We start from the raw sequence: 6844 nt of genomic DNA, 5'->3' as shown, positions 1-6844 counted from the left end.
TATATATATATATATATAGTCTATGATGTAAAATGTATTTCTTACTATGCTCATGGTCAAATAAGTTGAAATAGCACTGAATTAGATGATGCTCCTTGAGTTTTTGTTTTTTTCTGTTCTGAAGGATATAAAATAAAAAGTCCCCCCTCTCTCTGTCATATTTCCACTCACCCAAATCAGGATCATTAAAATCATTTGTAGATGAATGCATACACACAAACACACACACACACACACACACACACACACACACAGAGTCCCATTTCTAGTGAGATATGATTTAAATATAATTATAATATAGAATATAAAACACATAAAATGTGATCATACTCTAGATACTAATGTGAAACTAGTTTTGTTCACCTACATACCGTGGATGTATTTTCATCCTAAATCATTCTCTATATGTGTGCATAACCGGCCATTGCATGGATATTATCATTTTTATCCAGTCCCATAATGGTCATTTCAGGGATTTTTAGTTTGGCTACTGCAAAAATAATGCTGTAGTGAATATACTTATCCATGTCTTTGCATGCTTCTATGGTGAGATCTATAGCACAAATTCTTAAAAGTAGAGCTGTTGAGTGAAGGGGAATATGCATTAATATTTGGGTAGATACTACCAAATTGCCTTCCAAAACATTCATACTTAAATAAAAATACAGAAAACATTCATGCTAGCTTATATTTCCACAATCTGTCTATGAAGGCCCCTGTTTGTCCTCGTCGGTATTCGTTTTTAGCAAGCTTTTAAAGCTTATCCAGTGTGATGAAAATGATACCTCAGTCTAGAGACAGGCTAGCACCATAGTTAAGAGTGAGGTCCTGGTCCCAGCAGCTAGATGTGATTCCCAGTTCAACCACTTCCACACTGTATGAATTGGCACAAATGACTTCATCTTTCTAAGATTCAGTTTCCTTATATGGAGAATGGGAGCGGCATTCCTACCTTGAAAGGTGGTGGTTGTAAAGATTAAGTAGGCGCCTTGGACATAGTAAATGTCCATGTTAGTATTTTGTTTACCTTTCAGTATTTAACATAATTAACTTAAAATTCAAAGTTGTTCTTAAGAATAATAAGTAGAGTAACTTTGTGGTCTAATCAAGATTTTGAATGTTGAAATGTGAATTCACCCACAATTCATTCTTAGTAAGGTTCTGAAACCAGTTTCCTGTGTGTGGTCATGTTGGTTTAACAATGAAAGGGACAAAGCATGATTGGCACGTACTGGCTGGTTCCTTGCTGGAGTGCTGCCACTGTACTTGTGCCTACTTCAGACAGCCATCTTGGTGTCCATGGTGTGACGTGTCCATTTGTCAGCTTACTAGCATGCAATTACTGCAAATTTGCAGAAAAGGGACCAATATATATTGTTCTTATTAAAATTCTTTATTTTGTATCTTAATATTTTACTTTATTCTAAGTATAAATGCATATGCATTTGCAGCCAGTGGCATGTTATTCTTAACATGTGTCTACTGCCTGTTTTATCGATAAAAAAAGAAGAGATTTAAAAATTGGAAAGAATTGCATATTTTATCTCGCGTTGTTTTACGTGAGGAGTAACTAAAAGAACATTATTAGGCCCAATTGTCTGAAGGCTTCTTCATGTCATTTCACCTCCGGAGCCAGAAACCTGTTGGAAAATATTTCAGTTGTTTTATTTTTCTCAAATTATCATTCTAGTAATTGCATTAAAAAAGTATGTAATGTGCTGTGTGATAGGAGTAAAAATGACCACATGTAAAATATTGCACATACGGCAGTTATTTAATCAAGTTTATCTAATTATCACTGAGAATCAGATGAAAGATGAACTACTATGGAAATTAGGAAGTCTAACTGTTGCCAAATCGAGGAGTGGAAAGTTCCACGCATGTTATTAATCAAAAGCATTGTATGAGGACTGTCGTGGGGTAGCCAGCAGGCTGTATGTGGATGGTGGGTATTGATATCTTTCTGGGAGTTTATAAGTAAATACCCATGCTTTCATCACTCTTTACAAAATCTCAAGGAATTGAAATAGGCTCTGTTTGGATTTTTTTTTTTTGAACTGCGGATAATTGGGAATCAAAATGAACACAGAAAATGGCCATAAGGAGAAAAACCCCAGGCCCTTACTAGTAGACAGCTTTGATATGGGCCTGCTGATATGCAAATGTAATGGAACCAGTGTATCCTACAAATCCGAAATGTTGGTGGGTAATTAAGCATATCGCTTAAAATAAACTACATTTTAAAGCTATAAATTGATGGCTTTTTTCACCATCAGAAACATCGTTAAGGGGAGTCTTGAAGGGAGAGGGGTGTAAGTGGAGAGTTGGATGTATGGAGAAGTGTGGCAAAGGATTTTCCCTTTCTTCAACCATTTGCCACTTAGAGCTCCTAAAATCTTGGCTTAGGCTAAGGAAAGAAACTAGGCCAAGTGCAGTTAAAGTAGAGAATGGGCCAGAGCCAAGATTGGGTCTGGAAATTTTAGAGGGTTGGGCATATGTAGCATGGGTGCCAGATCTTTCAGCTAGCTTTTCAGAGAAGTTCAAAATAAAGCCTTTGTTAATACTAAACCTGTGATAATTTCTAATCATTTGCTGCAGTTACCAACAAGTGACCCTGGACTATTTTTTTTTCATATGGCAGTACTAAATAGCTCCAGTCACATACGCAGGAGGGAATGGGGATTAGATATTGATGTGTTCGATTGGAAAGCATTGTGATACAATAGCAAAAAAAATGGCTTCTGATTCAAACCTGGATTTAAATCTCTGGTGCATTGTTTTCTGGGCGACCTTGGCCAAATAGCTAATTTCTCTGACTTTCAGTTGCCTTATCTTTAAAATGAAGGGGGCAATAGAACCTTCCTCACAGAGTTGTTGTGTAAAGTAAATGAGATCATTTATATACAGTGCCTCTCAACCTAAACTGTCCCCTCTCTCACCACTTCTCGTCCCTCCTTCCCCTCCACGTTTCTCTTGTTACTGATAGAGGCCAGTTAACGTCTATCTTTTCTACCATTTTGTGAAAGAAGGATTGTAACATTTTAGGACAGAGAGCTTTAGCCTTCTTTATAAGAAGCACAGGGGTTATAAAATATTACTTTGTATCTTTAAGATAAAACTCTTTTTAAACACATCTCATAAATTATCTGAAGCCTAATAAATGTCACTTGGAAAATTGCCTTTCTTTCCAGGATCTCAGACCATCTTTAAAAGAACTCCATATATGTATCAATATGTGGAGAGGAACAAATGATTAATAAACACTGTATATACATTATTTTAATGAGGCTAGCTGTGGTCCCAGATGGGAGAGAGAAAGCAGAAGCTGGCGTATTAAGTCAATACTGAATATTTGTTTGGTTTTCTTGGGCAGGTACATTGCCTTTCCTAAAAATCTGTAACATCTGGTTTCTTTACTTTCCCTTTCTATATCTTCCAAGTTGTGAAAGCAATTTGATATTTATAGCAGGCTTATCTGCTTCATTAGTTTAAAGGGTTATGGTTCTCACTCCAGCGTGAAGGATAGACAGACCCAGCAAGCTGAGAAATTCCTGTCCCCGGTGACCTGAGCTGAACAGTGTCGAGACTTTCGGCTGTCTGGCAATTCCACCTTGGAGTAGAGTGAGTAATCCACTAAAATGACCAACTGCAGGATTTCAGCTTTTGGTTCTTGCCCTGAGAAGGAGCCTCGGCCAGGTTGCTATGTTGCAGACCCTTTGAGTGTCCTGAAAAGTTGAGCTTGCGTATTCACCAGACCACACACCAGGCTAGAGCTTCTCTGTGACTTGAAATGTACATTTCTCTGAGCGTGGCTTTTTATTTTCCTATGATGATAACAACCAGGGATCAAGTTGTGTTGTTATGTAAATATAATGTTTTTCTAGGACTATCACTGTGAGTAATCTGACTCCTCTGTGCCTCTGGGGCTGTGACCAGAAAACAACAGTGAAAAAGCAACCGATTCCACCAACATTTACTGAGCAGTTATTATGACACTTGCACATGCGTTATCTATAGTTCATCCTTAGAAAATTGCTGAAGAAGATATTATTCCCCGGAGAGTTTACATGACTTGTTCAAGATCACAGAGCTTCAGAAACATACAAGAAACAGGGGAGATGGGCTTTGTCTCCCTGAACATTTTTTATTTTTGTCTTTTTAATGTTTTTTTCTTTTTTCTATTTTCCCTGAACATTTTTTAAAAAGTTTATTTTTTATAGCAGTTTTAGGGTCACAGCAACATTGAGAGGGAAGTACAGAGATTTCCCATTTACCCCCGTCCCACCCCACATGCATAGCTTCCCTCATTGTCACCATCTCCCACCAGCGGCACATTTGTTACACTTGATGAACCTACACTGACACGTCAGCATCACCCAGAGTCCATAGTTTACATGAGGCTTGTTCTTGGTGTTGTACCTTCTATGGGTTTGGACAAATGTATGGACATGTCTCCACCATTAGAGTTTCATACAGAGTATTTTCATTGCCATAAACATCCTCTTTACTCCACCTATTCACTCTTTCCCTTGCTGCCCACCCCTTGGCAACCACTGCTCTTTTCACTGTCTCCATAGTTTTACCTTTTCCAGAATATCATACAGTTGGCATCATACAGTACATAGCCTTCTCAGATCGGCTTCTTTCACTTAGTCATATGTGTGTTTAAAGTTCCCTCATGTCTTTTCATGGCTTGATAGCTCATTTCTTTTTTTTTTTTTTTTAATATTTGTCCTTTGTATAGTATGCTTTTTTTTTTTTTTTTTTTTTTTTTTTTAAAGATTTTATTGGGGAAAGGGAACAGGACTTTATTGGGGAACAGTGTGTACTTCCAGGCCTTTTTTTTTCCCAAGTCAAGTTGTTGTTCTTTCAGTCTTAGTTGTGGAGGGCGCAGCTCAGCTCCAGGTCCAGTTGCCATTGCTAGTTGCATGGGGCACAGCCCACCATCCCTTGCGGGAGTCGAGGAATTGAACCCGCAACCTTGTGGTTGAGAGCCCGCGCTCCAACCAACAACTGAGCCATCCAGGAGGCAGCTCAGCTCAAGGTGCCGTGTTCAATCTTAGTTGCAGGGGGCAGGGCCCACCATCCCTTGCGGGACTCAAGGAATTGAACTGGCAACCTTGTGGTTGAGAGCCCACTGGCCCATGTGGGAATCGAACCGGCAGCCTTCGGAGTTAGGAGCGTGGAGCTCTAACTGCCTGAGCCACTGGGCCGGCCCCCAGCTCATATCTTTTTAGGGCTGAAGAATATTCCATTATTTGAATGGACCACAGTTTATTTATTCATTCACCTACTGAAAGACATCTTCGTTCCTTCTAAGTTTTGGTAATTATGAATAAAGCTGAAAGGGGACCAATTTCCAAATCCTGAACTTCTTTTAGTACTATTTCCTAAAAACCATTTGCCTGAGAACTCACCACTGTATGCCTTTTCCACCTCCCTTTCCCAGCCTCTCAAAAGGAAAGCATACCTTTCAAAGATCACGAATGTTATTGGTACTTTAACCCAGGATTTAAAAACCCTTGGGGCAAAATGAAACAACAATTTCAAATGTTGATATCCAGGTAACTTCTTTGACTCCAGGCCCTATAACCTACCCCTTCCCCATCCACCACACTGAGAGATGCGTTTCAATAAAATTTTATGTTTTGTGTTTAATAACAACCACGATGTATAATACCTTCATGTTATTTTTATTTTGTGTATACATAATAATAGCAATTATAACTCAGTACAGAAGACTTTTTATAGTTGGAGTCTTACGGTCAAAATAAAATAATTCATTTTCTACTTATAGACATTTTTGTTGTAGAGAAATTCAATATGGTGATCAGTAGAGGAATTTCTAGTATGAATACATATAATGATAGAATACAATTCTTTGGGGAGAATGCAATGGGCATTTGATTTCAAGGCGGAAAAAACGAACAATGTACATTTTTTGAAGTTTAAAGAGAAGTTTACACTTTTGTTGTGCTTCGTGTTTAATGTTTGATGGCAAATCCAATGACAATCTTTAAAAGTGTAACATAACAGTTTTATTTTAAATTGTCAATATGTATAGCATGCCAGAAATGACACCCTTTGCAACTATTTAAACATGATGAAAAAATATGTGTCAACCTAAAAATGTGTGAGGGAGTATGTGGCTTCCCAAAATTCTTTTAGGGATTATGTGAATAAAAAATCGAAGACCCCAATCCTATTGGGTTTTAGTGAGGGTGTACTGTGAAAAAAGCATCTAGGATATGACTCGATTAATGCAGCCAGTCTCGGAAGGACTGGGTTCTTCTAATTTTAACCGTCTTCCTTCTTTGATATTGGGTCTAGGGCATTTGTTTTCCCTGCACTTTAGTTTCACTGTCTAGATAAAGGATAACAGATGACTGAAAAACACTCTGAGTATAGGAAGTTAGACGAGCGTGATTGTACCTAACATCAGTCATGTCAAAGGTGGTGTTCATAGTGATGAAAATAGAGGTGTAGGCTCTGTAAGTCAAGGCATATAGCAGATGTTCAATAAACGCTTGTCAAATTACTGAATGAATGCTTCAGGGAACCTTGCTAGAATGAAAGACCATATACTTATTCATTGGGCACCTTCCCTTAGTACCTGCATTGGTTCTTTTAAAGCCCATTTTGGACATTTTCTCGTAAAGATAAAAAGAGTAGGAAATAAACATAAAATAAGACAAAAACAATAGGAAGTCCTTCCCTGGGATGTGTCTACTTATTAATTTTCCGAGGTTGTTTCATCACTGGACTCTACCATACTGCCATATAGTACAGTGGTTAAGAGCAGCGTCTCCAGAACCAGCCAGGCTAGGCTCAAGTTCAAGCACTT

This window comes from Rhinolophus sinicus, chromosome X (assembly GCF_036562045.2).
Source record: "Rhinolophus sinicus isolate RSC01 chromosome X, ASM3656204v1, whole genome shotgun sequence".
NCBI lineage: Eukaryota > Metazoa > Chordata > Mammalia > Chiroptera > Rhinolophidae > Rhinolophus > Rhinolophus sinicus.
Note: the sequence above shows the minus strand (reverse complement) of the source record.